We start from the raw sequence: 25408 nt of genomic DNA on the forward strand, positions 1-25408 counted from the left end.
ATTTGATCGCATATCATTGCAAATTAATGTAAATGTTAAAACCAATAGAGAATGTTGGATTGTTTCCTTTATCTTTTGGTCAAAATTAAGTGTAACTTACATCTCTAATATCTTTTGATATGTTTAATTCTTAAATAGCATAACTTAAGATTGATACCAATCTAGTAACAAAAGTTTCAAAATCTTAACAATATAATCGCCTTCATGTTTATAACCTTAAGACATAAAGTAAGGAACCTATACTAAAACTATTATGAATCTTTTCAAACCTAGGGCATGTTTAATTATTAAGTCGAAAAAAAAATTGTGTGTGTGTGTTTTTGCCTTCAAGTTTTGGGCATGACATTTTGGTATCAGAGCTCGTGTTTCAACACTAGGAACCTTAAACCATTATGCTTCCTAAACTTAACTCAAACTTTTAATTGTGTAGATGCTGCCTGTTACTCGTAACCGTCGAGGCAGAGGTCATAAGACTGGGGGTGGTAGAGCGGGACAGGAGGGTGGACCACCACCACCTCCACCACCACCTCCACCTCCACCACCACCGAACCCAAATCAAGACATAATTGATGCACTCCAGAATTTGATCGATGTAGTTCAGCAAAGAGTGGTACCGATAGTTCAGCCAGCCCAGCAGATTCCAGTAGTGGAAGCAGAGGGACCCAGAGGAGGCAGGCCCAGAGTCAGAGAGAGGACTAGGAGTCCCCCACCGAGACAGATAGAGGGTTAGGGTGATCATGAGGAAGAGTCCATATACCAGAGGGAACCCCCTTTTGACAGACCTCCTAGGTATGTAGGGGATGACAACGGGGAATTGATTCGACTTGGACCACCCTTGTTTACCGGTACCACTGAGGGTTCAGTAGCAGAGGCATGATTGCAGAGCTTACAGCGGTGCTTTGGGTTATGCCCTTATGGGAGTAATCTAAAAGCACGACTAGCAGTTCATCAGTTGAGAGGGGATGCCTCCAACTGGTGGCATCAGGAGGAGATCATTGGTGGAGTGAGGATGGACACCCTCACATGGGAATCTTTCTTAGAAAGATTTCACGAGAGGTACTTGTCAGAGCATTTTCGACAGAAGCAGATAGAGGAGTTCCATTCTCTTTATCAGAGAGGCCTTACAGTGGCTCAGTATGAGAGTAGATTTCTCGAGCTCCTTCCCTATGTGGAATACATGAAGGACGAGAAACTACAGGTGCATCGCTTTATCATGGGTCTAAATTTATCTCTTCAGGGCCTAGTTAGGATGGCCTTCCCTACCACTTTCAGACAGGCAGTGGAGATAGCACTAGTTGCTGAGGATACTCGAGGGAGGTAGGAATCACGGGATCGGCCTCAGAACCGAAACTCCTTCCAGCAGAAACCCCCTTGGAAAGGGAATCAGAATTATACAGCAGGGTCCTCTAGGGGCCAACAGTCTCAGTAGCCAAAACCCTAGTAGCAGCAATAGCAGAAACCTTCTCATGGTTATCAGGGCTCTAGGCCCAAGCAGTGGCAGTCATAGGGTCCTAGGTAGGAGTAGAAAGTACAGACCCCACAGTCTCAGTCAGTGAAGACTCAGTAGTCTTCTAGGGGAGGATTCAGCGGATCTAGCAGATCAGGAGGTCCACAGCAGTCTGGGTCATAGGGTGCACGATCTTATGCTCGTGGACCATGCTACACTTGTGGTGGCATGGGTCAGATAGCTAGGGAGTGTCCGTAGGGACAGGCATCCAGTTGTCAGAGCAGGGCTTTTTCAGAGCTGACAGTTGGTGACATGGGTAGATCGCATAGAGTTTTTGCAGCAGTTGACAACCGCCAGGCTGAGCATCAGGCCACAGTTATCGAGGCTACATGTATTATACAGGGCCATATGGCTGCAATTTTATTTGATTTTAGAGCAACTAACTCTTTTATATCTCCATTTGTGGTGGAGCGTTGCGGGCTAGTGGCAGTTAGACAGGATGTTAGTTTGGAGGTAGAGTTAGCCTCAGGAGCTAGAGTGTCAGTTAGTTCCATGGTGCGGAGTTGTCAAATGTAGATTGGAGACATGTCCACTAGGACTGACCTACGCATTACCCCTCTAGGTTCTTATGATGTTGTCCTTGGCATGGATTGGCTTTGTGCCCACAGCGCCAAGGTGGATTGTTGACAGAAGAGGGTGGAATGTGTGGATGATGATGGTATCTCTAGGGAGATCTTCGAAGTGAAGAGGCCAGTGTCCCTTCGTATGATTTTCGCTATGCAGCTTAGATGGTGCATGCAAAAGGGTTGTCAGATTTTTGCTATCACTATTACTGACTGAGAGGAAGATTCAGAAAGGGAGCCATCCCTTGATGATTTTCCAATCCTTCAGGAGTTTGCAAATGTGTTTCCCTCAGAGCTTCCTGGTATGCCTCCACTGCGGGTAGTGGATTTCCACATAGACCTAGTACCAGGAGCTGAGCCAGTTTCAAGAGCACCATATAGGATGACTACTCATGAGCTTAGTGAGCTAAAGGCTTAGTTGGAGGAACTCTTGGAGAAGGGGCATATACGACCTAGTGTGTCACCTTGGGGTGCACCGATGATTTTCGTCAAGAAGAAGGATGGATCACTAAGGTTGTGTATCGATTATCGGCAATTGAATAAGGTGACCATCAAGAACCGATATCCTCTTCCCAGAATTGATGATCTCTTTGACTAGTTGCAGGGTGCCCGAGTATTTTCAAAGATTGACCTAAAGTCAGGTTATCATTAGTTGAGGATTGTGGATAGTGATATCCCCAAAATAGCATTTCGTACTAGGTATGGCCACTACGAGTTCATGGTGGTACCTTTTGGCCTTACAAATGCTCTAGCTGTATTCATGAGCCTCATGAATGGAGTATTTCATACCTTTTTGGATAAGTTTGTGGTTGTGTTTCTTGATGACATTCTGATTTATTCTCATGATGAGAGAAAGCATGAAGAGCACCTGAGACAGGTATTGCAGAGGCTGAGAGAGAATCAGTTGTTTGGTAGCTTGTCAAAGTGTGTGTTCTTCAAACTTGAGATACAGTATTTGGGTCATGTCATATCATGTGATGGTGTCTCAGTAGACCCATCAAAGATCAGGGCTATCATGGATTGGCCAGCACCCACCAGTGTTACCGAAGTGAGGAGCTTTATGGGGCTAGCAGGTTATTATCGACGCTTCATTTCAAGATTCTCTAGATTGGAACACCCCATCACTTCTCTTCAGAGGAAAGGGAAGAAGTACGAGTGGACAGAGAAGTGTGGTAGAGCTTTTGAAGAGCTCAAGAGAGCCCTCACGAGTGCACCGATTCTCGTTGTACCAGATCCTGTTGCAAATTTTGTGGTGTGCACCGATGCATCTTTAGATGGTTTAGGAGCAGTCCTTATGCAGGAAGGATGACCTATTTCCTTTGAGTCTAGGAAGTTGAAGACTCATGAACTCAATTATCCTAGTCATGACCTAGAACTAGCGGCAGTGGTTCATGCCTTGGTGAGATGGCGACATTTCCTTCTGGGTCATAGGTTCGAGCTTCATTCCGATCACCAGAGCTTGCAGTACATATTTTCTCAGCTGAACCTTAATGCTAGGCAAAGAAGGTGGATGGAGTTCCTCTGTGAGTATGATTTTGATGTTCATTACATCAAGGGAAAGGAGAATGTGGTTGCAGATGCCCTAAGCAGAAGGCGCCATGAACTTTCATCTGTGACTACTTGCACTGACTTGAGAGAGCGGATTTTGTAGCAGTTATCAGCTGATGAGCTTTATGTACAAGTAAGTTAGTTAATACATTCTCAGAGACCCTTGGAAGGGAATTTTGTAGAGTATTCTTTGGAGTCCGATGGACTTTTGTGGCATAGGGGACGTATGTATGTACCTTCCATTGGGAGTTTGCGTGAGCTCATTGTACGTGAGGCTCACAGAGCACCTTATGCAGCGCACCCCGGTGTTAAGAAGTTACATGCAGATTTGAGGCAGTTGTATCATTGGCCAGGCATGAGAGTGCAGATTGCTAGCATAGTTGCAAGATGCCTCGAGTGCCAGAGGGTGAAGGCAGAGCACTGTCATCCTGGCGGGCTTCTCCAGCCGCATGAGATTGCAGTATGGAAATGGGACACTATATCTATGGATTTTATTGTTGGTCTTCCTATGTCATCTCGTCGCCATGATGCCATTTTGGTGATAGTCGACACATTGACCAAAGTTACCCATTTCTCACCCGTGCGTACTACATTTACAGCATGAGACATAGCTCAGGTGTTCTTGCGGGACATTGTTAGACTTCATGGTGTTCCCCGTAAGATCATATCTAATAGAGACTCGTTGTTCACTTCTTCATTTTGGAGAGAGTCGCAGTCAACTTTGGGCACTAGGCTCAATTTTAGTACAGTGTACCATCCTCAGACCGATGGCTAGACCAAGCGAGTGAATCAAGTTTTGGAGGACATGCTACGTATGTACGTGATGGACCATCAGGTCAAATGGGAGGAATACCTTCATCTTGTCGAGTTTGCCTATAACAATGGGCATCATTATTCCATATGTATGCCATCGTATGAGGCTTTGTACGGGAGACCGTGCAGGACACCCTTGAGTTGGGATAGGATCAAGGATCGAGTATCTATTGGGCCCTAGTTGGTAAAGGAGATGGAGTAGCAGGTGACCCTGATTAGACAGCGCTAGAGAGAGGCATAGGATAGGTAGAAGAAGTATGCAGATGTAAAGAGGACAGATCGAGAGTATCAGGTTGGTGATAGAGTGTTCTTGAGGGTACGACCACACAAGAGTCTGATTCATTTCAGAAAGGGCTCTAAGCTAGCACCCCAGTTTGTTGGACCGTTCGAGATCCTTGAGAGGATAGGACCTGTTGCATATCGTTTAGCTTTTCCACCTAGCCTGTCACGCATCCACGATGTGTTTCATATTTCAGTACTTAGAGGATACATTTATGACGAGTCTCATATTATTGATTGGGATGCTTTACAGGTGAAGTCAGACGGGCAGCTAGCACTGGAGCCTATTCGCATTATTTCCCGACGGACCCTAGCACTTCGAGGCCGAGAGCTGGACCAGGTTAGGGTCCAATGGGATTGTTATGATGAGGTCACAGCTTCATGGGAGGATGCAACGCAGATGCGATCTCAGTACCCGTACCTTTTTGATGAACTCCAGGAGGAAGTTCATGCCTAGTGGGGGAGGATGTGAGGCCTCGCCCCCGACCCATCGTAGCATAGTGATACATTACTCTTATTTTGTTATCCGCGACTCGAGATGTCGAGACATTATCTAATGCTTAGAACATATTTTATTATTTCATGTTGTGTGATGTTATTTTTAGATATATTTGATGATTGTCATTTAATGTTCATGTATATGTATGTTGACGAAATCAGTAGATGTAGGATTGAGATGTGATTTAAGATATTTCAAATGGTTAAGAATTATAAAGGATGAATAAACTTTATTGATGTATGTTTTAAATTATGAAATTTTTTTGATACATATATGTTTATATACATGTGATTTTACGGGACTACTGATAGGTGCAATGAGTGTGCAGATATTTAGCCGAGGAACCCTACGGAGGAACAAAACTGATCTCCATGTGCTAAAATTTGGAAACCCTATTGTTCGTAATTGTGCTCTTTCAGTGTCGCTTGACACTCGTAAAATTTTTATGTACTTAATTTGCTAGTTAGAGTTGTTAGATGGACCTATTTTATTTCTATATTTTTATTTTGGCTCTAACCTCTTCCCTAAGGCTTTAAAACATGTTTTTTTTCTAACCTATGGGTGTGGGTATGGGTTAGGGGTCTTTTCCAACCCCTAAGCCCCTAGCTTTGACTTTTGAGGGCACTCAAAAAGTCCCTTTTTGCCTTTGTGCGAAAATTGCAAGTGGTTGTCATGAGTTATCTTACCCCACCTCCTTTTTAGGGTTTAACCATGGTGTAGGTTGTGTTAGGAGTTTCTAGAGTGGCTAAGTGGGTGAAGATAGTTATTGCTCTTTTTGGGTGGTTGAGTTGGAGGCTTATTAGAGGCCTTCCTTTGTTTAGTGGTTGGGGGTTTACCCAATCTCTACTTCGAGAGAGGATTTCTTGAAGCTTGAAGGAAGGAGGGATACTCTACTCAAATTGGTTCATTGCCATTACCTCTTTGTGAAGGTAGGAAACTCCCATTTTCCATTATTCAGTTTTTATGATTGGTTTCATGTTCTTGTTACCTTGTTATTGTTTTACTGTTGTATGGTTGTGGGTATGTTGGGAAGTTTTGCAAACCTTGTTATTTTGGTTGCTTTCCTTTCTTGTTTATGTTTGAAATTTTGAGTTTCCTTGCATGGGTGTTTTGGTATTACTCACCCTAGGAGAGGGCAGAAGTGACCAATTTTGGGAGAGGTCTATTTAGTTGGACTCCAACCTGTGTAGAGTCTCTTCTCAGGATGAGAAGAGGGATAAAGGGTAGGGTGTTATGGGCCCCTACCCGTCAGCACAAGCCTGGTATGAGTATGGCAAGTTTAAATGGAAGAACGGAAGTTCTTGGTTATTGGCCCCGATTGGGCATCTGAATTGGTGTTGTGCTTGACTTCTCCAGTTGGAAGAATCCACCTCTCCCTAGCCTTGATTCATTGTGAATCCTATTGTGTAAACCATGTATGATTATGCATGCTTGATGTTCTTTTGGTTTTGCTTGGTTGTCACCCGATCAGATATTGGTTTCCTCTAGGGTACTTGAAATGAGATTCAGTAAACATTACACACTCCTTGTTTATGATCATGAATAAAATGGGATAAAATTGTTGTAATTGGGATTGCTATCCTATGAAATTGTATTTTCAAACTTTATTGTAAATGGCAACGAAGCCGAGTTTTCTTCCTGATTCTTTCTCGGCTGAGCCTTGAATCAGGTTTGCCAATAAAATTGGTGGTTTTGAGCATAATCGTTGGTCATGTGATTAAATTTTGTAACACATTATTTTTGGATGGATGCACATCAAAAATTAAGATGAAATGATGATAGTTTAGTAGGCAAAATTTTCCAGTTCTCTTTATGTTCAAAATGAAAATTATGATTGAGGAAAGAAAACAATGGCTATGGTTGATTTATTGCAATTCAAGTTATTTAGGGGATCAAGTTTACCATGCATTATTGTGACCACCACCTTTGTGTAGTATAAGAACATCAAGGAAGAGAAGTCCATTGCCAAAATTTGGTTGTCTCATGGTCTTGGATAGAAACATCTCTCAAGAATTTAGAATACTTGATGTTTGAGTGATAAACAAAAGTATGTTCCAAACTAAATTTGATATCATAGCAGAGATAGTATTCATAGAAATGATTATCCTTGTTGATTATTATTATCATTTTGATTCTAGTATATAGTAGCTGTGAATGTACATTCAAATTTAAATTTGCATGAGAATATAATGTCAATCTTTGAGAAAGTGTTTTTTTTTTAAAAAAACTTCATAATGCATAGATAAGAACAATTCAGATAGTTTCATATCAAGCCTTATCATGGAATATATATATATATATATATATATATATATATATATATATATATATATATATATATATATATATATATATATATATATATATCCATTGTATTAACTTTAATGTTTGCATTATGTAGCTATTCAATTTTGACCCAATTTGAAAAGGATTAAATCTACTTTTAACACCATTAAAAAAAAAAAATTCAAAACATCCAGCTACAAGATGCTGGAAATTGTATTGAAGAAATTGTTCATTCTCTTGGTTGAACAGAGAATATTCCTTTAAATATCCTCTTTTAAATTATATGATGAATCTTGTAAAATTAAAATAGAATAATAATGATATTTGAAAGTTTTTATAACAAAATTTAAATCAATATATAAACTAATATCCTTCCTCACCCATAAAACTTTAATAACTTCAATGCCCTGTCTTCTCCTTTAGCCATCAGCACATAAGGAAGAATTAAAAATGGTTGAAATTTTGTTTTGTCATCATAGCGATGACGTCGCCCTTTCACATCACCCATCTCCTCCATTTCCTCCTGGTAGGCTCCTTCTTCCTTCTCCTTTGTGGAGGACTTGGGCATGAATTGCCTTTCCTTACACTTGCGCTGGACATTACTGACGCAAGTCAATTCTCTAGTGCAGCATGCAGGTTGAAGTGCGTGCCTTGGGGAATGGGGTTGACATGTTTGGGGGGGGGGGGTTAGGATAAAGGGTAGTGGTTAGGTTTGGGGCTGGTTGGAGTTAGAGGGTTAGTAGGTGTGTAAGTGGGGAGGGAAAGCTTAGACTAGGTGGGGGCTAGTTATAGGTGGTTTCTTATTTAAGTTTTCTTTTAGTGTGTAATTAGTATGTTTAGTTAGTTTATTAATTATGTTAAGATGTGTTTTATTTAAATATTGTTAAATGTGTTAGAGTGTTAAGAGTTGTAGTTTAGTGGTAGTTAGATTAGGTGATAGTGTTAGGTTAGTTTTAAACCTTAGGTTTAGTCTTAGATTAGTCAGTTATTTTATTATTTGATCTTAGTTTCTTATTAACATTATTATTTCATATATATATATATATATATATATATATCTAGTTAGTTTAGAATGAAATTTTAAATTGTTAAAGAATAATTAGTTGAATTAATAAAGTTTAAGGTTATCTTATGTTTGATTAAGGGCGTTGTTTGTAATTGATAATATTTCTTTTGTTACTTAGTTATGTTTAGATACTAATTAGCTAGTTTTAATTTAAATGTACTCCAATTGTTGATCATTAAGTAGATTAAATTATCGATTAATTGGCTATTTGAATAAATTCTAAAGTAGTTTTTGATTGTTTTGTTATTGCAAGAAAATTTAGATCCGAATTCATGTACAACGTTATGTAAGTAAATTTGATCGCATATCATTGCAAATTAATGTAAATGTTAAAACCAATAGAGAATGTTGGATTGTTTCCTTTATCTTTTGGTAAAAATTAAGTGTAACTTACATCTCTAATATCTTTTGATATGTTTATTTCTTAAATAGCATAACTTAAGATTGATACCAATCTAGTAACAAAAGTTTCAAAATCTTAACAATATAATCGACTTCATGTTTATAACCTTAAGACATAAAGTAAGAAACCTATACTAAAACTATTATCAATCTTTTCAAACCTAGGGCATGTTTAATTATTAAGTCAAAAAAAAAATTGTGTGTGTGTGTTTTTGCCTTCAAGTTTTGGGCATGACAAAAATGCATCGAATTGATTCACAAAATACCTAATAAACCTGACTGTACAATAAAAATATGTTGTCATACAAGAGAGAAAATGGTACAAATCAAAAAGTAATGGGATGGGAAGGGGGTATCATATCCAAAGCATAGTTTCATGGTCGAGAACTGACACATCTTAAATACCGTCCATTCAAACTTCATCAATCTAGTAAGCCATTTCTACTTCCATTTCCAACTCCTAAACTTTCCTTACTTTTTTCTAGCCTTAATGAAAGATAGAAAATACCTATATATGATGAAATAATTAAAACCTAACCAAGAGATATTTTTACTTTCCTCTTTCATTCCAAAAATATTTGATTCTTCAATCATGACTCCAACTTCAATCCCAAATTTTTTTACAACTAGAAAAGGAATATCTCTCATAACTAAAATTTGGAGCCAAATTATACTAGAATGGCATAATATTCATAAAAATAACCCAATAGACCATTTACCATGTTTTTTTACTAGCCTTGTACCTTTATTTTCATTTTTTGCCAATTTCTCTGAGAAGACCCAAATTTTACATTTTTGCCTATAACTTGAACTAGTGAAGACTTGTGCAAAATATGATTCCATATCTTTATTCCTCATCTCAAGTCCTTTTTAATGCTATATGATACTTGATATTTTTGATGAAAATATCCCCTATGGTGGCCATTTGAAATTCAAGCTCCAACTATGGCCAGAGCAATTAAAATAATTTGAAACTGAAAAATTAAAAAATTTCTATAGTATAAACTATAGAAAATCACATTTTAAACCAAATTTTAACTTGGAAGTCTCAACACTCAAAATCAAGAATAAAATAATAATTATTTTCTAAAATAAACTTCCTTATATCACCCTTGGTCATCTTAACACCACTTGTTAAAGCATGATTGGTCATCTTGATCACCATTAGACCCACAACCTTCTTGCTAGATTTCTGGTCACCATGTCGCCTTCTAGCGAAACCTCTCATTTTTTAGTGGAAACATGATGACCATTAGAATCCTCAACATTTTTTGGTAGCTCTTCTACTCTACACATGGTCAAAATTTCATTGACTTCATCATCCACTAGCCACGGCGGGCCCCACCACATGAGCCTAGTGGCTTCCCAAAAGGGTGATGTCTTTAATACATTAAATCTTTTGAGTAGAATAGTATATAAGAATTATAAAATCTCCTTGTACGGGCAATGTGGGATATATTATTTTTCATTATTTTTTCTCTAAAATATTGGGCATGAGCTTGTAAGTGTAGGGATCAATTTTCTTCATGGTTTGAACTATGAAGAACTTTAAACATTTAGGAATCAATAAGAAATCTAGGCTTCCTTTTAAACATTTTTGTCACCAAGAATTTGGAGTTACATCTTCCTCATTCCCCCTTTATTTGGATGTAGTTGCCTGCTACTTTTCTTTCTACCTGTTCCTTTTCATACATTGATGGCTACCTGCTCATGTTCATCAAAAATAATCCCAGTAAGCTTAGTCCCATGAACATGATCATGAGTGAAAACATTAGAATGCTTAATTCCCACTTCAAATAGATCATTCATTGAAAATAGTTAAGAAATGGACCCTTTCAATCTCCCTCGACTATTACAACTCCCTAGCGGATTGATCACAGTTGATCAATATATTCAAAAATAAAGTTCTTACTTAAAAAAAAATTATGGCATGCAAGTGACATGAGGTGAAAAAAATATGAGAGGAGATAGTTGGAAATGGAAAAAGTAGGGTCCATGTGCGTATGATCTAGCTTTGTTGGCATTTAAATAGAGAAGTTTGAAACTTTGGCAAAATGACATATCACCTAATAGTTAACAACATCCTGCCATGTTCTAAGAGAAGGCTTGTGATACCTTTTTGCAAGTCCAAAGTCAATCATGTAAACTTGAAACCCTTTCTAGAGTACCACTAGCTCTTGTACCAAATTTTTCAACTACAAGTGTAGAATGGAGATGAGGATCTCCGACACTTTGGGTTTGTTGATACTTCAAAATAGTCCAGTCAAATAAATAATCAAAGTGAAACCCTTCATGAATGAAGAGTTCATGAAACAAAACTTCATATAAACATAATCTAGCTTGTCACCAAATTGCAGTGACAAGCAATAATGGAAATATGATGCAAATTCCTTGTGGTAAGATTTGCATAATGTCTCAATTGGAATCAACATTTTTTTCTCACTTATTTTCTCATACTTTTGCTTTTTAGTCCCAGCCTCCAATCCTTGCCATAGAAGATTCCTTTTGCTTTTCATCTCTCCACCCATTTTGTTTGGTTGGGAAAATTTACAACCCTAACCCTTAATCATATTAAGGATGCTATTTCCTTTTCTACGTGGTTGAAAATCCAAGAAACCAAAGATCTGGCTGATTTTAAAAACATCCTTGACCTTTATCCTCCAATTTTATTAGGTGAGGATGCAAGCATAGCTTCATTCTTATATAACTCCACAAAGAAAAACTTAAGCATTTCATATAGCTTTGTAGATGCCAATTAAAATTGGTTCGTATTTGAAATAATTCAAGCGCCATGCAGATTGGTGAAATTAGTCGGGCCCCAAGTGGCTCCATCTAAAAAAAACTCGTTCTCAAACAACTGACATCTCAAATTGATCTAATAAACAGTTGGTACCAATCAAGACTGGATTTGACCACTAAGCCACAATTAAAACTCAATTTTCCATTTTCTACAAATTGTAACTTTCAGTCCAAGGGGTTATTCGACTAGCCTTAAAAATTAACAAAAACACCTGATCAAGCTCTAAAATTAGACGCATTGATTCTTTGCTTTGCATACTTTTACTTTGTTGAATCTCATCTCATGAAGAATTCTTAGTCAAAGACATTGACTATCATATTTTCCTTCTCAAATTTTCCTGGAAGAAAACACATCAAAAAATAATAAATTGTCTTTATATTTGGCTTTGCAAACTGGGAAAACTGACACTTGGGGAAACAAAAGTTGGGGCATTAGTTCATTGTCATAAAGAGAATACGAATCTATGATTAGGGGTCATTATGAATAATAGGACACATTTGGGGAATGGTCAAAGTAGGCTACTCAAATTTGCAGACTGAAAATAATGGCAGAAAAACATTTTTTTGCAAATGGAATGGACCTGGGAAATGTGCAGACAGATTCATCAAGATTTGAAAACTGGAACACTTCAAATATTTTTAGATTAGAAAAGAGTGGTACAATAAAATTTATCTCACCTATCACAGATCTTGAGTTATGACATCATGAACAGGGGTATCGATCAATTTTCACTTTATGACACCAGTGAAACTTTACAAATTGCATTTGGAATCACGTTTGAAAACTGATTAAATTTATTCATCATAAGCTCAAAGTTGAAAAATAGCAAGTCTCTAACCCTTAGAATATGATGCAAAATGAATTTTCTTATTTTAAACAACTGGGTAAAAATTATAAAAATTCAAATAGGGCCTCCCAAAATTATGAAAAATTTGCATCAACATGATAACAATAAGTGACCAACTTTGAGGGATTTAAAACCTAGTTAAATAGATTGAAAATGACTTAAAATATGAAACATAGGTTCTCTAGTATGGACACTAAATACTCCCAAAGTGGTGAGTCATCAAACATTACTGGGTGCAATATATTCAATTGCAAACATGGCCTCCTGTTATTGTTTGACACTTAGGCAAAAATGTAGATTTGGACATTGCTCAAAATGGGACTTCACGAAATGACTCGAAATGGTATTTTATCTTCATGGGACAAGTAGGCATACTAAATACAAGGTGTTAGAAACATTAAACACCTCTTAGACCTCACAAGTACAACTGGGTATGCATTAATCAAAAGGTTCTTATGGAGCTTAATTTTTCAATGGTACTCAAAACTAGGGATTTAATTTTGAGTCCCAACACATTCCAAGACAAAGAACATTGCTATAAAATATCACTTCTTAAGTTAATTGGTGCAGGATAAAGAAGTTAGATTGGAATATGTGAATAAAAAAGAACAAATTACAAACATATTCACCAAGACATTACCTAAGGATGCATTTTTGTATCTAAGAGGTAAGCTTGGCATCATTCCTCTATCTAAAGCCTATTAACTGAAAAAATTAGTGATGCATCAACTAGAACAAGTTCAAGATCAATCAGTTGATGCAGTGTTGAAAAAGGCATGTTGTAGATGAATCAATACTTAAGGTACATTGATATTATCATAACTATTGTCTTTGGCATGTGTTGTCAAAGAGGGAGAAGTTTACTATCATATCTCTCAGAAATTTCATTATTCCAAAAAAAGAGAGGAAGAAGTTACAAAGAGGGAAAAATTCTACAAAGAAACATCATAGAGAATGAACTTGGCAGAAGATTGTTGAAGAATGAAGTTTATTGATAGAGGGAGTCTTGTTCTCAAATTTTCATTATGCTATGACATGTTGTGTTGCCATCAATGCCAAAGAGGGAGATTGTTGGATACAACTAATTAATTGTGTGTTGTCTTTGATGTTACAAATATTTCATATCATTGTCAATCAATGCATGCCAAGCTTAGTTAGGTAGTGAAAATAGTTTTCTATGTCTACCGAGCATTCCGATTTAGAAGACAGTGTCTATTGATTCCACTTGGGCATTGAAGGAAACCATGTAGTAGAAGAGTGTTAACTGTGATCACTTTGTTAATGAAGAAAAGCTGGATGGAACCAATGCTAACCAAGCTCACTCAGTTAACATAGGAAATCACTTCTGAGTTAATGTCTACTGAGTTGGGTCAGCGAACGAAGGATTTTCTCATTTTGGCATATTAAGCTTAATTGATTTATCTATTTGTTCTAGCCGACCATGTTGGTGAATATTAATTATTCTAAGTTGTATTTGAGTTGACTTGACAATATGAAAGGTACAAATAAAAGGTCAAGTTGTGGTTTTAAAGTGTGCAAGATATTGTGAATGAATTATAAGAGATACAAAGAGGAAGTGAATTTGAAGGATAAGTAGAATACCCTTAAGGAGAAAAAAAGCTATATTCAATCACAAAGGATCAAGTACATGCTAAAAAAAAGATATTTTATTAGCAATTAAGTTGCATCTCAATCATGTCATTTCATTGTTACTCTCTAACCATTGTAGCAGTGAGCTAAATCTCTTAATAGAGTTGGTTTTAAAACCATTTGTAAATATTCTAACAAGGTGGTAGTTCTGTTGAATTGTCTAAAGAACTCTAACAAGACCACTCCAAATAGGGTGATTAAATCCTCTAACATGGTCGCACCTAATAGTGTGTTTTGTAACCTTTAATATGGTTGGATCCTAATAAGGCTCACTTTGAAAGAGTGAAAAATAGTAAGTAGTTACAATTGGTGGTTTTTCTCAAATTGGGTTTTGACATTAAATTTTGATGTCATATGTGTTCATGCTATTTCTTTTATGCTTGAAAACTAAGATAAGTAATGATAATCATTGATAACATCTTAAAGATCAATAAAGTTAATTTGTTACTAAGTACATTCAATGTTACCGAGTTTCAACACTAACTGTGTGTATGTCAAACACCAATAATCAATTTTTAGATTACAATTTGTGTTGACATATAATGGATCTAGGATTTATTTTAGTATGACTAATTCACCCCTCCCCTCTTAGTTACTCCTCTTATATTTCCAATAGATGTTTCACATGCAATGATGTTGGACATATGAAGAGAGATTATACAAGTAAGTCTTTTAAACCCATTACTAATTTCTACTGCTATAATTATCATGGTTATGGACTTAAGGTAGTAGAATGTAAGAAACCTAAATTTATTGATGATAATAAGAATAGTAGAATGTTTAGGAATACTAACCTACAGGTAATAGAAGAAGTAGATAACATAGAAGATCTAATGATGAAAGGAGGCATTTTGTTTGTTAAAAATGTAACAATCCTAGATATATTGCAAGGAAGTAAAGAGTACCTAATAGTTAGAATGGAAAAAATAAGAGGAGGAATGCACTTATATGTCAATTATGCAATAAATTTTGACACATAGCAAAATTTTGTAGAATGATAGAGGGAACTTCATCACGAACCCTAATTGTAGAAGGAATAATAGGAATGATAGAAGGAATGGAAATGGAGGAAACTACAGTCAGAAAGAAGTAGGAAAGGAACATGTTGAAGAATTCAAAGAAGCATTTGTGAAGGCTTGCAATTACAAAAGTTCACATACAGTATTGGAAGAATAGTTCGTTGATGCACTTGATGGAAAGTTGAAGTCACGGATTGTTTGTGACTCAACCTACATGAATTAAGCTATTGCAGTAAGAAGCTAAGCATGAGTGGTCATAACTGATGTTAGAGAATGAGTTAGAGTTTACCTAGTTAATAGAAGGTATAAGAAATAGAGAGAAAACTATGACTTAGTGGAGAAGTCTTGATGTGGTCGCAGTAAGTGGAAATTCTAAGATCAAGGTCATTGATAAATAAAGATGCTATTTTGAGTTTGTGGTAGATGCAATTTGAAATGATTTAAGGATCTCAAACAAGATTTAATGTACCATTTTTCATACAAATTGTCTCGAGTGACTTGAAGAGTTTTTTGATAGTACTTGAAGTGCAAAGAAAGTTTGTCAATTTAAAAGTTGTAGAAGTCCTAAAATTGTAAATTTGAGGTATTTTACAAAATATTGAATCCATTTTTTGAAGTATTTATAGTTACTGAAGAATTTCTAGTCAAAGGGTGATTAATATTAGTGATAGACCAAGGTATGAGTTCAAGAAACATCCATTTGTTTCTTTACTTAATGATCTATAGGAAGATTTTTACATTAACTAGAAAATGTGTTACATATAGAGGATATAAGGAATTATATACATTGAAAAATCAAGAGTATAGGTGATGGGGAGATTCACAAGGACTTAGGAGTCATGTGTAATAATGAATTATCCCTAAATTTTGAGTATGCACACCTTGAGGATTTTAATTTGGTGAATTATATGTTCTACATAGAATTTGACAATCATCAATTGACCCTTATTATATTGAGTAGATTTCATGACGATATGTTGTAGTTAGGTGATACCCATATTGTCATTGACAATAACCTAATCCACAAGGTCATAGGATTTAGAAATCATGGTTCTAATCCTATTAATGAGAAAAATGTAAGGAAATTAGTGGAGACAAACCTACAAACCAAGTTTGATAGAAGAAATATGAAGGTTAATCGTATTCAGGATAAAGTCATCAAGTTGTTGACTAAAATCTTAGGGTATAAGTTAAAACATGGATCAAGGGTAAACTATATACCAACTAGATTTATTAATGCAACATATGTGATGGCCATTGAAAGGAGAAAAGTTAATTTGTGCAATATTGTTAGAGTGTAACTTTTAGACAATATTGTGAAGATAAAGAAAATTAAGAGTACAATATTTAGATTTGAGTCCCTATTGAATCATTTATTCTTTTATGTTACTAAGATTTTTCCTAGAATAATTACTTGGCATAGCAGTAAGTGCACAATAAAGATTGTAATGAAAAGCTACATATCTAAACCTAAGAATGTCAAAGACATTGATATTGAAAGAATGATGAAGCATTTCAAATCTAATATGAAATTGAGGTACAAGATACCTCCCTCTATGGTAGATAAGTACAAGGATGATTTGTGCTTCATGGTGGAAAATGATAACACATGCATAGAAGTAGTGATACCTAGAGTGAAGTTCATTATTCCTATGGGCTATGAGATGAGCACATGATTTATTGAAGGGTATGTGTAGATAATACTCAAGTCTAAGAAGGAAATAGAATTTCCTAGATTGGGGACATATGATAAAAGTGTTGGAATAATCAAATGGGAAGAATACTTCTGAGAGGGCGAGGGGGGGGAGGTGTCAGAAGTATCGCACTTTAGCCTTAAAAATTTTAACTAAAAATAAATTAAATGCATGTAAACATATCAAATAAGCATAAAGTAAACACATGAATCAACACATGTAACACTTGAATTTGGTAACCTATAAACCTTCCAAAATGAAAAGGTAAACCTAGGGTGGGGATGATACCCACAAAATATCACTATAGTAATAATGTTTGACCACTTCTGATAGTCTACCCTATTAAAGGCATGCCCTATTAAAGGCTTTATACTATGTCAATAGTGACTTATTTAAAGGATTTACAAACACTTTACTTGAAGTGTCACCCTTCTAAAGGATTTTATCACCTTTTCAAAGAATCTACAACTCAGCTGTTAAGCTAACTTATCAACATCAGATTTTCCTTCTAATACAATTGCTAGAAAGTATTAGATTAATAAACCTGATAGCTTACGATCCAAGATTGCTGATTTCAAGAACTTGATCTACTCACTCTGATCTTGATCATCTGAGATCTGATATATGTTTGTAACCCTTACTCTATTCTGACCAATTGGATATGCAATCCTAATCCAATCACTAAATCTCTAACACCCCTATTGCTTGTCTTATTCTGTGATTCGCTCCCTTCAACTGTTCATCTACTTAGCAACTTCAAATTGAGGGTTCTTTGCCTTCTTATAAAGGCTTCAAATACTTAGGGTTAGGTATCAATCCATGAACTTGTTTTTCTTGCTCAAATCCTTAGATTTATCCTATTGGTTGTATGTGATCTCCACTTGTCACATTGCTTGCATGTTGATTGCATTGGTAAAAGAAAAGATTCAAAATTATCTTTAGATTCCTTTGAGATTCATCCAAAAATGGTTTGCATCTAAGTTTTTGAAGGCACAAACTCATATGCTAATTCTGTGTTACTCGACACATATTGGATTACTAGTGCCTGGCACACATATGATTTTGGTTTGCTCGGCACCTATAGAATTTTGGCTTGCTTGACATCAACTATGACTCCGTACCTATCGATCACTTGACACATAAAGTTCACTGAACACCTAAAGTCACTCATCGCCTAAAGTCACTCGGCACCTATTGGAATTGTAGCTCAACACATACTATGGCTTAGCATATATAGTGTACTCAACTTCTATATGAAAATTGGTTAAGTATGTTGACACTCAATTGTCAAAACCAATCTGAGACCAACAATATCCCCCTTTGACATGAGTGTCAAAAACAATTAACTAAGCACTACACTTGATATTATGAGTACATTGTTCATTATGCTTGGCATATGTATAAAATTTCAAAAACTTGTTCAAAATTTTGTAAGGAACAATAAACCTCAAAATTATTATAACTTCCCCTAAGTTGATTGTGCCATTTCCATTCCTATAACCAAAATTCTTTTGTTTAATTTGTCTCATGCTAATGTATTTGATACTCTTTACCTTTGCCCTATTTCTATTTCTTGTGCTATATATCTGTGTTATCTTTCATTTGTATTTACAACTCCCCCAAAACATTACATCTCCCCCACACTATGTCTTATCTCCCCTTTATTATATCTCCCTGTTTTTGACACTGATGTCAAATGGTACAAAGTTTAAGACCATATTTTGCCAAAAATGTACTATTTACCTCCATAATCATCTTAAGAGCTACATCCCAATTCTCCAAAGCAATTTCAAATGATTTATTTTGGATGGCAATTTTTGCTACAAGATGTACAAGTCCATCTAAATTAGAAAGATATGATCTTTCTTAAGAATAGTTTCTACATAGGATTCTTCTTTATGGAGTACTTCCAAATTTGGGGTAATGGAAGATTGTATCTGCATTAGTTTGGCCTTGATATTGGCCTCTTTAGCTATTAGTGCAGATAATTCTTTCTGTGTGTGAAGCATATGGGCAAAATGCATCTCACTTTGAGCTAGATCTTTGGGTAGCTGCATGCTATAAATCTTTAGATTTTTCTCCAAGCTTAGTATTCTTTTTCTTGTCTCCTGTGTGAAATTTGAGAAATCACATAACTTTTTATACAATGAGAATATATTGTCAAGTATAGTTTTTACCTTTTCAATTTTCTTTACCAATTCAAATTGTGAAAGTGTTATATCACTGGATATTTTCTCATTGACTTTTCCTTGGAATTTCTTCTTAGACCATTCCATGAGTATCACATTTGTTTCCTGGTCTTCATTTGTCACCTATTCTACAATGTCTAACAATTGTTTCATTATTGGCTTGGTTTCACCAGGTGTTGGCAAGCTAAAGCCATCCAAAAAGATGTCCTTGATCTCATGTAATGCTTTCTTTTGTTTATACTCTTTCCTAAGTATCTCTTTCCTTTTTCTCCTATTCAATGCATCTTGCAATTTAATGATTTTCTCAATGCTTATTGTTTTTGAGTCATAACTAGGTATTACTATCCCTTCATATAACTAAGGGTCTCCATAGTGAAGTACCCTTTTCACCTTTGTTGAGCTTGAGCCTGGTGTAGAAATTTGTAATGGCATTACATCAGTGCTTGGCTTCTGAAGGAATTTTGTAGGAGTGTTGGTAGTTGGTAGTTCTACTAATGTTTGAATTACAGTCTACTCCTCCTTTGATGTGTCCTTTTCTTCATCCAATTTCCCCTGATCAATTACAATAATTTGGGGTGTACCTTCAATTTGTACTGTAGGATCAAATGTATCAATCTATCTTGTTTTCTCTTTTGATATCTCATTATTTGCTTCTACACTTAGCTTCTACTGCATGATAGCACCTATTCTTGATGTGTCAACTATTGGAAATGGTGATGGAAGCATTAGGGGCTAAGCACTAGTAGCTATAGAGATGATAGAAGGTGGTTCTTGTGGATTCACCTTGTCTCTAATTGAGCCTAATACTACCTTTTACAAGTCATCCGCACTGATTAATACTAGATTTGTACATAGCTTAGCTTTTTGTGTTGATTGGTCAAAGATTTTTTTGAGATACTCTATAGTCAGTGGATTGATGTTCTGACAAGATTTGTTAGGAACATTCTTCATAGTTATGGTATCTATAGATGTGGTGATAACACATCGAGGGCTAGGAGGTGGCAATTGTGTATCTTGCACACTCTGATCTATTTGCTACTACTATTGATCAGTTGTTGCCATTTCAACTCCTTTTTGTGTTCGCATGTTCTCCTTTTTCCTTGTCCTCTTCCTCTTTCTTCCCTTCTCCTTTCTCTTCCTATTTCTTCTTTTCTTCTTTCTTCTCTTCTTCTTCTTTTTTTGTTTCCTTTTCCTCATTTTCTTTCTCTTCCTTCTCCTTCTCACTGGCCTCAGCCTTATTTGCATCTTGATCTTCCTCAATGTTTTTTTCCTCTTCTTGTCCATCTTTTTCAGTGGTAAAGTTATATATTAACTTTAAAAATCTTGTGGATTTATTGATAACTTCTTCAATCTTGTTTTGCAGGATGCTAAAGGCTCTATATTTTGGTGCAAACTTTCCCCCATGTTTCTTATTTGCCTTACTAGTTTCACCTCTAGTCAATTCTGGCATCACTTGTACTAGTGTGGATTCTCTTATTTCCTTTTCCATCTTTAGACAATAATGCCATTTATTTTCAATAATCTCATACAACTCCTTCGGCATTGTATTGTCCAATTCAAGAGGAGTGTTCTTGAATTTTACCATCATGGCATATATAGATTCTTCTACCTTGTTCTAATCTTCTCTACTTAGTTTATTAAAATCAATACTTTTCAAATAAGAGAAATCTGCATTCTTCCTAACATTTTCACAAATTTTATCAACATTTGACTTGGGATGATGGCTTACTACTCTTAACTAGCTGATGTCTTCAAATTTTGTCTTCTCCTCATCATTAGAATCTAGTTCTACAATGTATTTCCTCCTTGGTGTTTCTTCTGTACTGGACTAGTTTGTATAGTAGCCTTCTTCTTCTCTTTCACTTTCTCCTTGGCCTTTTGAGTTGAGGCCCTTGTGGTGGCTCTTGTCATTGGTGTCTTTGGCTTAGCATGGGTTGGCTTGGCAACCTTCTTGGCTTTGGGCTGGGCTATAGGTTGAGTTTTGGCTTTTCTTTTCTTGAACTCAGCTTGAGTTGGTGCTTCCTCAACTTCTTCTTCCTCTGCACCTTCTTCCTTTTCTTTATCCTCACCTAAGACTTGAGTTATTCCCAATGGGCCTTGCCCCTATTCATCTTCTTCACTCTCATCTTCTTCTTCTTCCTCCTCAACTGTCCCTTCAATACCTTCACCAAATTTCTTCTTTATCTTCCTCACTAACTTATCCTTCCTCTTTATCATAGAGGCTATCTTTAACTCCATCTCAACTTTGGATTTTACAACATCAAATGTGCCAAAAGGTTTGGCAGTCTTATCAACTTCCTATACTAGCAATGTTGTGATCATTGTTGAAGCTTCATCAATGTCTAATTCATAACCTAATGACCTTAGCCATCTAACCCCTAGAACTACTACTTGGATGTAAGTATGATCAATGTCAACTAAGAAGAAAATGTCATTGATGTGTTGTTCCACTATGGAAATTGGTATCCTCAGTCTTTGTTTCATGGATTTCTTAAAATCCTCAAAGTAACTTTTCATTTGGGCTTCAAATTTGTCTCCCATTTTCTCTATATACTCATTGATTTGAGTAATGGCTGACTTGTTTGATTTCCAATTAACATTTCCAATTGATGGATATTCTTTCGAAACATAGAAGAATATGTAGACTAGAATTAATCCAAACTTACACTGAGCACCTTTTGATCTTCTAATTGCTCCCAAATTCTCCATGATCTGATGTAATAAAATTCTGCTAGATCATATGTATGATCTTTCATAACAAGTTTGTGAACCACATCCACAACAATACAAGGAACACTATTCAATCTGCTTAATTGATAGAATTTGTGTGAAATCAATCTTACTACAAAATCTACAATGGGAGCTATGATTGTATCAATGGTCAAGCCCCTTTTGTTCAATTTAGCTCCAATTTTCTTTTCAATAGCTTCGTTTGAATCACTACATAGGGTCTTGTACCGATCTAGGGTTGGAAAGCCTATAACCCTATGTACAATTCTCTTTGTTATCTTGATGAGGCCTCCTTCTAACAATAAGTAACCATTATGTATTCTTCTTAGAATAATCTGTATCCACTCAGTTTTGAAAACTGTGGGAAAATTAGGGTATTGGTTAAACCCTTTTTCTCAACTATTTGAAATTCATCTTTCAACACTCCATTATCACATAGTTTATCATATGACTGAAAAAATCTAGGTCTCCTATTACACCTACCTTACAATTATAGCACTTCCTAACATCCTTCATCTTCTCAACTTTGCGTGGAATGATGGAGAGTGCATCGACAGGGTCATTCTTATAAGCTACCTCTAGAATTAGCCTAAAATTGAGTTGTTTAACTTTATTACTAACTAACTAGACCTCATGACCTTCCTTTTCCTCGTGATTTTTAGAACTAGAAGCCATTTTATAGATCTAGGGTTTCAAAAGGTATAAAATTTATAACTACTCAACTCAACACTTGAAGAATACCTTAGATCAATGAAAATGATGTTTGATCTATGTTGAAACCTATGCAAAAGCTTCAATGCTACTCTTCAATCACTTTTGTGCTCTTCTTGTTCTTGCTCTACATTAAATGAGAAGAAATGATCAAAAATTTGACCTTATACTCTTCAGAACATAGCATTAAACTCTTAGTGCATACAGCTATACACTCAACTCTTGAAGATTTCAACATAACTCAGCTTCCATTGGTTTTCCATCACTCGGCTCCTACTAGATTTCCTCTTTACTCGTCATACACTGACATTTACTCGACATCTAAGGGAAACTCAACAGTACTTGCAAAAACTTTAGGTTTTGACTTTGCATCTTTACTTATGTTGTTTTCTTCTTTGTAGTGCTTGTTTGTCTTGGGACTGATGTATGGTATAGCTTTGTATATCAGCCCCATGCACCTATCCTTGCTTAGTTGGATGAGGTGTAACCACTTGACCTCTTGGGTGAAGTGATCCCTCCATTGGATGTGTTGGCTCCATCCCTTCTTTTCCATGTTCTATTCATATATGCTTTGATGTGTTCAACATCAACCTTTCCCTTTCATTTATTGAAATCAGAACTTGGTGCCTTAGACCTTGTTGGGCTATACCTGTTGATATGGCTAGTCTTCAAGCAACTAAAACATGTGGTTTGACTTAACCATCTACTGTAGTTCCCTCTAAAATGTGTTCTTATGCAATTTTTAGGAATACTCCCATACTCCTAACAATAATGATAGCTCTTCCTGGTATTGTAGTCCCAATTGTAGTGGTGTCCATGCCTTTTAGGCTTTTCTGGTTGGTTTTGTGTCCACATAGCCTTTGACCTACACTCAAAATCTCTATGACCATACTTCTTGAAATTGTAGCAATGACCATCAAATCTTGGTTTCCTGATAGTCCTAGTCCTACAATTTTGTGTTTGGTGTCCCTACTTATTGCATTTGTGATAGTGACCCTTGTTCTTGGGTTTGACTTACTGATTGGTCTTCTTACTCCTGCATACATTAGAAGTATGTCCCTTTTTACCACAGAAATGACAAGTGGGTTTAGTGTTCTTACCTTTGTTACTTCTTTCCTCTACACTATTTGATGACTTTCCTTCTTTAGTACAAGTGAAACCTAGTCCTAAAGTGTCATTGTTAGATCTTGGTGACTTTAGCAGTTGTTCAAAGTTCTTGATGGCTTCACTTGATTCGTTGAAGCTTTTTTCTATCTCATTTTCTCTTCTCAATTCATTCTACAATTGTTCATTTTTCATTCTCAAGGTGGAGGTCTCAATGTCCTTAACATTTAGCTCATGATGAGCATTTATCATTTGGCTACGGGTATCTAGCTGCATATTGGAGACTTTTCCAAGCTCTATTGACTTCTCCTCCAGTCTTTTTGCAAGGTTTCTTTTATCATCCTCAAGTATAGCCCTATCCTCAATAGCTCTTTCCTTCTATTTAGTTATCTCACTCAACATCATGGCTTGTGACTCTTGCTCAATTTTGAGAGATCTTATCTCCTCTACTTGCACTCTATTCTTTTCCATTAATTCACTAATAGATTCGGCACCGATTTGCGATGGCTATGTGTCGCAATTATGACAAAAATGTGTCACGACTATGACAGACATAGACGTTGTAGTTATTTAGTTGCAATTTACGACGTCTACCCTTGCCGTCGCATTTGTGACGCCCATCCATCACTTTGCAACCACCTTATGGTCACACCAACCCCGTCACAATTCCTCTTCTTTCTGTCGACATTGCGACGGGGTTTTCGTTGCATTTGCGATGCCCATCCATCGCTATGCAGCCATATATTTTTGGTTTAACTTCCACAGCCATCGCAATTGCAACTCCAATTGCGATGGGGTTGTCGTCACATGTACGGCAACCCCATCGCAATGTTTGGGGTTGCCGTTGCAATAGCGACGGAATCCCCAGCAATTTCGATGGGGTTGTCGTGCATGCGACGACAACCTCGTCGCAATTGTGACGGATGTGGAAGTTAAACCAAAAAAAAAATATTGGCTCAAAACTAATAATTTTTAAAAAATTACTTGACCTTTAAATTACTATCCATAATTTATTGCAACATAAATAAAATAATTAAATACACTTTCTAAACTATGACATTTTGTTTATGAAAAATAAAAAAATTTTAAACAAGCATATTACACTAAGATGTTTAAACAAAAATCTAAACCAAAAGTTCTCTTTCTACCTACCAAAGCCATTAAAAGATTGAACTCATCTAACCACAAATCCAAAAAATTGAATGTTGATAAATGATATGATCAAAGAATACATTCTTACAATATAAACAAGTAATTTTTTATATTGTAAGAATGTATTCTTTGATCATATACCTTGTCTCGTACATTATCTTGTCTCGTACAATGTATTTTTTATATTGTAAGAATGTATTTTTTGATCAGAAGCATACCTTGTCTCGTACATTATCTGCATCTTTGCATAATAGTTAGAATTGATCAACAAGGCACCCATCCACCATGGAGACACTTAACCTTGATGCTATGTACAAGTGAACTTCGGATAATCACTTGTCTATATCGTTGACGCTAGTGAGCTGCATGATGGACCAATGACTTGATTACTGGTAGCAACCATTATGTGATAATCATCATGATATGCATTGAACTTCATATGCATTGCCATCCACAGATATGCATCCACTCATGATACATGCATTGTCATCCACATAAATGCATCCATTTATGATGTTCCATCACATGCATACATATATTCATGACACC

Source organism: Cupressus sempervirens, chromosome 7 (genome assembly GCF_028749045.1).
Source record: "Cupressus sempervirens isolate cs-2001-9-10 chromosome 7, ASM2874904v1, whole genome shotgun sequence".
NCBI classification, from domain to species: Eukaryota; Viridiplantae; Streptophyta; class Pinopsida; order Cupressales; family Cupressaceae; genus Cupressus; species Cupressus sempervirens.